Source organism: Strix uralensis, chromosome 4 (genome assembly GCF_047716275.1).
Source record: "Strix uralensis isolate ZFMK-TIS-50842 chromosome 4, bStrUra1, whole genome shotgun sequence".
In the NCBI taxonomy this organism is placed as follows: domain Eukaryota; kingdom Metazoa; phylum Chordata; class Aves; order Strigiformes; family Strigidae; genus Strix; species Strix uralensis.
The window spans coordinates 123,832,543-123,844,333 of NC_133975.1; the positions used below are offsets into that span (position 1 = coordinate 123,832,543).

Below are 11,791 nucleotides of genomic sequence, written 5' to 3' on the forward strand. Positions count from 1 at the left end.
ATATGTGAATGTAATCAAGTCACTAGCTGCTCAGCAATCACCAATACTTAGTGTTTCAATGGAAATTGAGGTTGCTAAGCACATTGTTTCATTAGATGGGTTGTAAGGAAGAAGCGAAGCTAAAATTAGAACCCTTTTTTCCCTTCTCTCTCTTAATCTATTAGTTCATGCTACCTAATTACAGGTCAGGCATAACAGAAATGAAGCTTTACAAATTAGTAGAACAGTGTATGTTATTTTATTTTGCCCTATTGTCATTCAGCTGTTGTGAGAATACACCCAAAGGTTGCCATAAGTATTTTACTAAATCTAGCAGCAATTTACAGCTGTTTTCTTTTCATGTCCTCAGACTTCTGTGAGCAGAGGAGGGGGCTTTCTTTATTTTTTTGATTTCCAGAAAACCTGACCTAGCTTTCACAGAACAGAAGTTTATATGTGGAGGATTTCCACCTCAAAGTAGTAGATTTGTTTCATTTTTCATAATTTTTTTTTAACATATACAGATGTAATTCCTATGAAACCTGTTCCAGTGTGTAGTGAAATTGCAGTCATCCATATATTCTCTTCATAAATTTTTTTGGGGGTGGGAGATGCTGATGTTCTTTTGTCCAAGGAAAACTGTGGCATCATACTCTTGTTTGATCTATTAGTTTAGGGATGCAGAATTTAGAGAAAACCTGCCCCTCCCTGAAAATGCAGAGTTTGGAAGATTTTAATCTGGGCTATAATGGAATTACTAACATGGCCCAGCTACTGTTTAGCATGTTAAACCACTTGAAACTTCTGTTTATGCAGAGTAGGTGGTAGCAGCTTTTCTGTACATTCATTCAAGCATTTTACAGTACTTTCCTTATGTCCAGTCTTCTTCACTCCATGCCTTGAATTTGTGAGACACAGTTTTCTCTGGTCTTGACCCCAATAAGAATGATATCCTAGGTTTAATTCTTGCCATGACTCCAAGATTCTTCAGATATTGAACAGTGAAATTCTTTAATACTGCTCCACTGTGCCTCACTTGTCTTTTACAAGACAAGGGCAGAGCAGGGTAACCAGCACATGGAAGATATATTTGTCAGCTCCTGGCCTGCAGCAAGTTCCACACTGAGGAAATTTCCTTCTCATTATAAGTAATACTGACAATAATGATTAACCTAAGTCTTGTTCCTCAAGATGCCCAGATTTTTTTTAGGAAGATATTTTGCTTTAAATAGAGATGGCAGATAGATAGATGAAATCAAACACACTGTTGTCCAGTGTCACTGAAGTGGTCCAAATCAACATACAAATAATTCAGAAAGTTCATGAGCTGCTTTTGTTTAAGGTAATTTTTGCTGGAAAGGAATCCAAATCCATTAAAGATTATTCCATGCATTTACTCTTGCTATATTAGGAAACTACATCAGCCAAATTGAAGTACTTGAAGGTCTCCAATTTCTACAGGAGTTGGTATTGGACCATAACTGCATTAAAATGATTTCACAAGGCTTCCTCGCTAGTCAGAATGGTCTTCCGACTCTTCGTCTGGAGCAAAACCACATATGAGAACTGAACAGTTTACAATCTTTAGTAAAATTACAGAAACTCTTTCTGGAATTCAACAGAATTCACGTACAGTAGATTTTTGTTAATGCTGTAGATTCAGTGGGCTAAATGTGGTAGACTGTTTTCAGACAAAATTCCCATTTTCTTCTATGGATTTTCCTGAGTAAAATTACCAGTATTTTCCCCCATATATATATATATATAACATCAGCAAGATTTTTGAAAACTCCTGACATATGGTGTAATTTTTAACTTTGGGACAGGAATCATCTGAGCTAGAAAAACTTCATGTTATTCCCAGTCTTAAGGTGCTCTCAAAACATGGAAATCCAGTGAGGATATTTGTTTGCATTGCTAAATAAACTAGATGAGTATTTCACTTTATACAGTGAATATTTAATCTTTGCAATAATTAAAACTATTAAGAATTTCTCCATAACTAGGTCATTCTTAAGTATCTGCTATTATTGTTTTAAGGTTGAAAGCTTCATAGTATGTGTGATGATCCCATTGCCTCATTGTGCCTGTCTCAGTGCCATACTGTGATCAGAAGGCACTCATTCTTCAGCATACCGTTCTTCATAGTGTTGCAAGACAAATTTAAAATGTATGTGTTTGCATGAGTATGTTGCAGTGATGGGCTGTCCTTTCAATATTCCAAAGCAGGTCAGATCTGTGAAGAAAGATCAAAGAATGTTAAAGGATTTCTGAAATACTTGGTTTTATTTTTAAAATGGCTCAATAGCAATCTTCTTTGTTGTATTGCACATCACTCCTTGAAAAAATCCCGGAAGGGGAATTTCAGGTTTCTGTTTTTGCAGATATGCTTCTGTTTTTCAACGTAGTACTGTTGGTTTGGCTTTTTTATCCTTGGGAACAAACTATTAGAACACAGTAAAGAAGACTCTAGCCTTTCTGATTTTATGATTACATATCTATGGGACAGAAGAAGGCTAACACTTCCACACAGTAGAAAAGGTTTTCCTGGACAAGTGGGACTTGTAGGGCCAAGTGTTTGAATGAAGTTTGTAGGATCTCAGCTTCATGTATTTAAGTATCTTAGCACTGCTAAGCTTTAAAGTAGCATCAAACATGAATGGAAACAAAAATATATTTTTAATTGTTAGTTTTGAGAAAAAAAAAATGTGGTTTTCTAAAATTCAGTTGACTATATAGTTCATACGGAAAGTTTTTATAAATAGACCCTTGAAGATTAGGTGGAAAGCCCAAAACCTAAATGCCCCTTAACCTCCTTTTACCATAAACCTGCAGTGTCTGATCTAAAGCAACAGGTAGAAACACAAAGAAGAGAGAAGGGAGGAGCATTTTGGAGCAGTAATACATATGGTGCAGTCATGCACTCTGTTTTCAGTAGCTGGCTCAAATATTTTTGCTCTTACGATATTTTTTAAACCAACTTGCAAATGGTTATAGAGATTTGGAAATGAACTTCTGAAATGGATGATGAAATGGCAGGAGAATGTCAAGCAAACTGAATGTTAGTAATGGCAGGAACAGTCATGCTTTTCACGAGGAAAAAAGCCAAACAGATTTCTCTTGGGAAATTGCTATTCCAGCGTTTCCTTCTTTAGAATTGCAGTCCTAGACTTTCTCCTGAAAGGGATCGAGGTGGTGGGCTCCCCTGCCTCCTCTACAATGTAGCATTAAGAAGTACATCTCACAGTGTATTAGTAAGCATCAGTTAATACCTGACACTATGGTCCACACTTCAGATAACATCATCATTTTCAGTAAACACGGTATATTAAAATAGAAGAATATTGCTAGCCTTTTCTGTCTGCAGCACAGCCAGTATCTCAACACTTGGTGTTCTGCAAGGCTGTTTCCTAGTCACATCTCTACAGGGCACACGGTGCACTCGCATCCTCATATGTGCTGAGGGCCATGAGAACTTTCTGTGGTCCAGGCTAACTTGATGAGGAAGGTATAAAATTGCTCACAGCATGCCAGTTTGTCAGTACAAAGTGTCAGTTATTCATGGGCACTTAAAGTTGAAAAACATTGCTCGAAGGTATACAGTCATTTATGCACAGTTTGGATTCTGTTTCTAGGAGAGTAGCATTGGTGTAAGGTTTGGTTCAAACATTTACTGGTGTAGCAGAGATATGATCTTACTAACTTCTTGGACAAGGACCCCATTTCTGGATTAATTTGTATTTCCTTTGCACCCGGTTCTCTCAAGAAGAACTACTGATCATTGCTTGTGTTTTGACTGCTGGTAAATGCAGAAGAGAGGGTGAGAGCTGACTACCAGCCCCTGGAACAGGTAAAGCAAATGTTACTCAAATTCCAAGGACAATATTCACGTCACCTATAATGGGTGCCTAATGTGATTATCACAGCATTAAAATAGACATTTTTTTTTCCCTTCTAGATTGCTTGAGAGAGTCTATCTCAGGTTTTGTAAAGTCAGGAAAAACATACGACGTATTATCTGCTTCCTTTCTTCACCACAGAATTTAATGAGTGTGAGAATCTGTAACAGGTTCTATCGTCCTGCCAGGAAGATGCCTACTATTTGTTTGTTGTGATACCTTCATTAAGGTGCCTGTAGTAGGCAACTACAACACAAACCAAACATTTAAAAACTATAAAGGACGCATTAGAGTCTCAGGCTCATCTATCTGTAGAGATAAATGACACCATAGATTTTATTGTTCAGAAATGTGACATTTACCCCCAGTAGTAACTTATACTTACCCTGAAATTCCATGCTGCAGAAAATTCACTCATTTTTTCCAGCAGGGTTCACCCTCAGTTCATACTTCTGTGCACTTACACAGCTTTTGGATAGTCTAGACTACAGGTAGAATCAGGTCACGTTGGATGAACCAAATCCTCATACGTAGGTTAAGCAAAGGCACCACCAGTGCTATGCAAGTATGTCTATGCAGAACAAGGAACAGGAGTATTCATACGTTCACAGGGTGTCTGCATCTGATAATTTTTTATAAAAGTTTAAGAGGAACCAAATTCTCTTACCTCATAATGTTACTACATAGTGCAGTACCACAGCAATGCTGTATCAATGTTTTAAACTGTAATTTCAAGTTTAATATTCACCGTTATAACTTCTCTGTCCATCTTTTCCCAGTAAATGTGATTCTTGACACACCGGATTCCTATTTCTCTTCTTGCTGATAGTTACCTTCATAATTATTTTCTACTATAATTTGATAATGTAATATATTGTCTTGCCTTGAAAGATACTATCTTGTCCCATCTGTATCCATTGGAAATACTTTAGCACAGATAATATTCTTCATTTATTGCTTTGCCTGTAAGCCTGTGGCTTTCTGTTAGCTCTCACTGTCCCTCCTCATCGAAGTACTTGTGTCCATTGCTGTGGTTCAGCCTTGTCTATCCCCATGCTTCTCGCTGAGAGTGAGGTCATGTCCTAATGCCTTGAGATGCAACTGCTTACCACGAGCTGACCACTGTTACTGGTCGTCAACATCCCTTTTTCACTGCCACATTTCTACCTTTGCTACTCCTTTTGTTGAGAAGGGGCTCCCTGGATAAGCTACCTTGTTTTCCTCCAGACCTTGCCCTGAAATTCTCACTGACTATGAAACCAAAAGAAAGCTTCACAACAGTTAGGCGTCTGCTGTGACCATTGTCTGTCACACTGACCAATTTTATTGCTCATTATTTTCTTGTGCTCACCCATCTGTCAGTCTGTCTGCATTCATTGGGTGTGCCTCATCTCATTTTACAGTATAAATTCACTGGAACAGAGATTTTTAGTAGGATTCACTGTTAGGTTTCCTAAATACAAGAATGACAATAACAACAGCAAGGAGTCAGAGAGGAGGGTAGCCCAGCACGTGTCTCCTGCGAACAGAAGGTTCATTGTCTCTGTGGTTCTGTTTATCACTAAGACTCCACTCACTGAAAGAGTTTGTTGTCCCACAGCAGACCTGTGTTTTCTGTATCACAGCATGAAACTTCTCTGGAGATTTGTTTGATGAACAGAATTCTTTCCTTCCAGCTCAAAAGACCGCAGTATGCATTTTAACCATCGGTTTCCCCAGAAGGATCAATAGAGTAATGAGGAGATCTAGAGTCTGTTCCCACTCAGTGTTGTGCAAGCCAGTTCTCTCTTCAAGTCTCAGTTTCATATTTATGGAGCACAGAAACAGTTCTTCTGCACATCTGAAACATACAAAGTACAAAGGATGATGAGAAGCATCAGTACGATTGGTTTTATTCTCCCGTCCTCATCAACCTGTCCAGCTTTTCCTCAAACCTCTTTGCTTTATAGATGAGAAGCACTACCAGTAGTCACCTACACCACAAGGTTATTCTACTCCAATTGTCTCCTTAAATTTTTTACAGCCATGATTCTGTCACCATGCCCAACCACATCTAAACTGTTGCTGAGCCGCAAATGCTATTTGATGCACTGAATCTAACTCCTTTATCTTATCTTATGCTTTCCACACCTATGGGTTATGTCCTTATTGTATCCTTGTATAAATTTCTTGGCATAAGTATTTTATTGTATAAAGAAAGCCCTTTAGCAGAATATTGGCTTCTAGGTACAACCAGAATAAATGCTGTTATTTGATACTGGTATTAGTGGTATCTTCACTGTTATGCCAAATCTCAGTCTTCACATTGATAGTAAGTCACTGCTGAAACCAGACAGGTTAAAATCCATGTACACTTGGGTTCTGTCTCAGAACTTCATCTGTCAAACTGTGTTATCATAGATCTCTGTCGGGCTACATTAATATCTCTGTTTGCAGACTCGGGATCTTTGTAAGTTAGTGAAACACATTTTCCCCCTTGAAGCCACAGTGCGTGTATACAGAGTTCAAAGCACTTTGGGATTGAGTAATTTCATGTGTAAATGTTTTATTTCAAAACTGACCTGTGCTTTTATCCATTGGACATCACTTAAATAAAAACATGGCAGAATAAGTAAAGCAATAGAAGCACGTTAAGACTATATCTTCAGAGAAATCTCTGTTTTATATTCAGGTTCAGTGAAGATGTTATACCTCATTAGCTACAACAGAACTGAGCCATTTTCTCATTAGATCATTCAAGTGGAACAACACAAAAGATTTTTCAAGTTTGTCAGTTGCATTTTAGTTGTGCTTTTTAAAGTGCTTGTTAGAAAGCAAGAATTGAAACCGTATGGTGTTGTTTAAGCTTAAAAAGTGCTTTTGATCTTAAGCTTCAAAAGAGATTTTCCCAGCAGAAAGTAGGCTAACACTTTATTTAGTACTGGTTTAGGTAGACACCAGAACACTCTGTACATCATAATATTTTCTTTTTCTCATGCTATTGATTAAACCTCGTTTAATGTTGTCACTGCTGAATTAGAGATGATTTACAGGAGGCAGTCAATCACCGTTGTCATTGTACTGTACCCAGTTTTAACAAAATTAACAACTCAGGACAGACTGGCACACAGCTTTAAATCAGTTGCTACAAGAAGCGGTTGTCACAAACCAAGACTTATGAACTACTGAGTATTTTAAAATATTACAAAGATCCTTCCAAAACCGAATTTTTATCAGCCCCCTGCCAGTCATCCCTTGTAATGGGTTTACATTTGAAAATGTATTGTTTTCCATCTTTCTCAGTAAAAACAGCTTCAGTGCATTACAGTAGCTTTGTTCTTGAAGTGGTTACAATTTTGTTTCAAGCATTTGAATTTTGTAGCTACTGGTGCTTTTTAATGTACACAACTTGCATAGCTTCTGTATTTGACATCTAGAAAGTGCAATAGTCAAATCTTAAACTCACAACAGTAATTTGAAGAACTGATCCTACAGTTCTATACTCACAAAAAGCTGATCATTACTGATTATATTACTGCAAAAGCAAAAAGATATTTCTGTCATAAAGACCAAGATATGTAATCTTTATTTTTGTTTTTCCTTTTCCTTTGAAGGCTTTTCCAGTTGCAAGCTCTCCAGAGGACTCTGGATTTCCTGCACTGCCAGCAAACTTTATAAGAAATAATTCTCTGAGAATAACAAATGGGAATCTGAATGAAAACATTAACCATTTATTTGGCTCTGATCTTATATTTGGTCATGAACTTGAAGAGCCTTTACTGAATAAGTCAAATGAAAGTAAGCATAAACAAACAGGATTACGTATTCCTGAATACTTAACATAGTTATACTCCCTCATGCTACATATTATATGGCCATATAAAGCATTTTGAACATGGACACTTTTATCTTTCTTGGGTATCTTGCAAGTCTGTAAGTTTCTCACAACCTTCCCAGAGCTGGGAAATGTGTTTTCTGGAGGAATACATATCTTTGTCAGTTCTTCACCCAAAGATGGATCTTCAGATTCAGTCTGAATCACTGATAGAAGAATTAGCCTTTAAGTGCTTTCCAAAGCTTTGGGTTTGTGGGGTTTTTTTAAATTTATTAACCAATTTCAGTCTGTAAATTAAAGTCTTAACTATGCTAGGAATGGAAAAGAAATGATGTAACATGGTTCTGGTGAGGAAAATTACAAAAAAGAAAAGAATGAGTGCAGTACTTGATGACTGGCAGCTAGGGCGAGGCTGTGCAGGGAGAATATCCATGTACATTTTGTGTTACAGATAAATCTAAGAACACAGGAATTACAGCAAATAATCTTAGAAGCATCCATGCAGAAAGAGCTCTTAGGCAAGCCAAAGGAGCAGCAACTAATCTTCTAAACCATTTGGTGCATCACAGTGCTGCTTCCTGAACCAGTCAGCTGCATCAGGGCGACACAGAAAATGTGGGCAGGTGAGACTCTTACCAGCCCTAAACACTGCTGCTTCTTTCCATTTTTAGGGGGGGCGCAGCCAAAGCACTTCTCTTCAAACATTACTTTTCTTTCTCTAAATGCTGCCATATTTTCTTTACCTCAATTTCCAGATCCATCAAAAATGTGTTTATTCTCTTTCTTCTGATAAAACTTGCAATGCATCTAAGAAAACATCTAGACAACAATTTAAGATTTTGCAACTAGAACAATGACTACACACTAAAATGGAGCCAGCTGTTTACCACAAATAAGCTGGTATCTCCCCAATCCCTGCTTAATCCTGTTCTACCTAACTCCCAACTTTCTGGTTTGTTTGTTTTCTGTTGCCTGAAGTCTAGTATTGTTTAGTAATTAAAATATTAAGTACAGAAGCAGAAATGCAAGGGTAAAGCTGTTGCTGTGGTTAAATATATCTAATAATTGTGATACAAACAGCAGTATCTTGCTATTACTGACTGCCAGCAGCTGAAACGAGCCAGTGTGTGTTCGATACAGTGTTTCTTACTGTATCAAATGTTTCTCCACAACAGGGAAGTGAACAAACAGGTCTGGCACTAGGACTTTTACATTTCCATCTTGATTAATAACATTTACTATCTAAAGAGATTCCCTTAAAATCAGTTGTGTAAGTCAGTGAGGTGATTCTATCTGGAATCGGTATGCATCATTTCTTTTTGTGTAAGGTTAGTCCCAAACAAGCATTCTTCTTAGGCATATTTCATATATTATTATACCTATACACCATGGTATAAGCTGTGATTTTTTTCCTTGCTAGAAGAGTGTGTTTAAAAGCTGTAGGCCGTATTTACCAATGAAAAGAGAGCTAATTAAGGGCTTGTTCCCTCAGATGTTTCTCTACAACCATCTTCAACTGGTATTTACATATGCACAGAGATGATAGGAGTAGTTTCTGAAGGAACATATATTTTTTGGTGACTGATATCACCAAACCTCTAGGGGGGGAAACACTTTAAATAAACCTTGTTTAAACCAAGTAGTGCCATGCTGACTCAGATGTTACAGAGGAGAAAGCAGTGGGCAGAGGAAGTGACATTACTCAGCATGACTGATTTATACAGAACTAAATTCCCCCTAGCCTTTATCTAAGCTGGCCTCTTCACAGGACTGGATTCTACCTTAACTGCATACTGTCCAGGATTCTTTTACAAGTATTTCTCTTTTACTTAAAAAGTGGGCTTTTCTGGCTTAAAGCAGCAAGTATGACTTTTTCCTCATGTTGTAGAGTGACCCTCACACATTAAAAAACCAACACATGGAGACCATGTATTTTTAAATAATGCAGATGAGATGCTGTAGTAAGCATCCTCTATCAATAGCACTGCTCGCATTTCCTCACATGACACATGTGCTCTTTGATCTTTTCCCATTTCTCTCAGCCTGTTGTAACATTACAGAACTATGCATAGTCTGGGTGTTTCCAATTTAGTCTTACTTTTTATTAAATCCAACATGCTAAAGTTAGAAGAACATCACAAAGGCACCCAGATAGTAAAAAAAAATAAAAATGTTTGCATCTGATTAAGCGACGCTAGTCACATCATCCCAGATTAGATGAAGTGATGCTTTAGGACAAATCAAGTCTTTTTTTTAACCTTTCCCCTCATGGCATCTCTTCAGGCAGAGTTAAAGCTACTCAGGTGTCTTAACAGACTAATTCTTACCTTACTGCAGTTAGATTTCTTTGAAGTATTATCTTCCCTAAAATTCTGAACTTAGATGATATTTGTAGCATCTCTTAGCATTTTACAGTTACTGATATTTACTTATTAATTTCTATTTTAATTTTATTTTATCAATAATGAGAAATTCTGTGCACAACCCTAAAGGAAAAATGAAAGAAGAATGCTGTTATGTGATACTTTTCATTATTTCTGTTTACAGGATCTGTCTTTAATTAGTACTTATTTTTTGAACTTCAAGGAAGATTCACTGATACATCAAAGCAGGAAGACTACAGTAAGCATTTAAGCTAAATTTATAGTTGCATTCCATCACCGGAAAGCACATGAACCCATGCATTTCTTCCTTAATCTTTGGTAGTCAAAGAGTTCGTTTATATGGTAGGTTCAACTTTGGCTGTATATCTGTGTAGGAAGGAAGATCTAGTTTCCAGAGTCCAAAAAGTTTCAAGGTTTTAAGGTTGTTTCAGGTCTTTTGACAATGCTCTTTCAATGCCCAAAGTCAGCCCACTCTCCTTTGCTCTGTTGATATTTAAGGTACCATGCAGACATAACATTTCTTAGGACACCTAACATTCAATTGAAATTTTTATGCCAGTGAGCCACTACAACATGTGGAAATGTTGTATAAAAATTAGCAGTGGAGGCCAGGGTGAGTGGTTGATGGATGCATATTAAAAGTTACCCTTTGGAGTTAACTGAATCTTTGTCCTAGGTTTGTGTGTGACCTAGTTAATCATAACGCTTGTGTATGATTTTTATTAGTAACTTAAATTTACTGCCAATTAATTTAAGTGGAGTCTATGTATAATATATATATATATTTCCCTTGAAAGTTTAAAACATGTATTTTTCTTTTGTTATGATCAGGAGGAGAAACAACCCACACAGGAAGGCAAAGCTCTTACAAGACTGCGTTTCACCTCATTTTACTTCAAAAAGTAACAAATGGGTTTGCTTGAATTTTCCCATTCTGTTAGAGAGCTGGTAATGAGCTGTTTAATGTACAAAGGCATGCGCTGTTTGATGTACAAAAGAAGGAGACTGAATCCTCCCTTAATGTGCAAAACAACTTTGCTTTAACACTGGAGTCTCCACTATGGTACCCTGCTGAAAACAGAACATCATGTTTGTTTGCCTTTCTAAATATTAAGATCTTCCAGGCTTCATTTTGTTCAGTTCTAAATATTATAGTTATAAATTATATTTCAATAGAAGGCAAATTCTACCAAAAAGAGATGATTAAAAAAGATAATTTGGACTTGAATGGAAACACCCATGTTTTAACAGTGTTGGCTTTTTATCCTTTGATGGCACAAAGCAGTAGGCGGCCCCTCCATCCATCAGCTGCGTGTAGATGAGAGTGATAATAAGATAATACGTTATTATCTTGTGGGTTCTTTCAGGTCACATTCTGGGACACATGCTCCCTAGTATTAGGTCAGTACTGTTTTCATGTTACCGCAACTGGAACAGGGTTAAAAGCTTTCTCCTTACACAGAGAAATCAACAAGTTAGATTGGAGTTAAAAGATGCAACAGGATGTTTATGAACCACTAATGGCATATTTCTCTGCCTGTTGTTTGTGAGTCACCTGTTAGTATGGGGAATATGATTGTTGATTTTCAGTAGGATTAAAACTGGTAACATATTTAGGCCTCAGAGGGCTAACAGAGCAATACCTCGGTATATTTACAAATCTGATCCTAAGGGAATTCTGGTTTTCATCTTCTTTGTAAATAATCGCATCTTCA

General features: G+C 37.1%; 1 long non-coding RNA gene across 1 annotated transcript; it reads left to right on the plus strand.

Annotated features, from left to right (window-relative positions):
- The first annotated feature begins 8,178 nt into the window (after positions 1-8,178).
- Positions 8,179-11,393, plus strand: LOC141942295 (uncharacterized). The gene is made up of 3 exons (XR_012628595.1): positions 8,179-8,315; positions 10,240-10,314; positions 10,908-11,393. It is a non-coding gene; the product is annotated as an uncharacterized LOC141942295 (long non-coding RNA).
- The last annotated feature ends 398 nt before the right edge of the window (positions 11,394-11,791 follow it).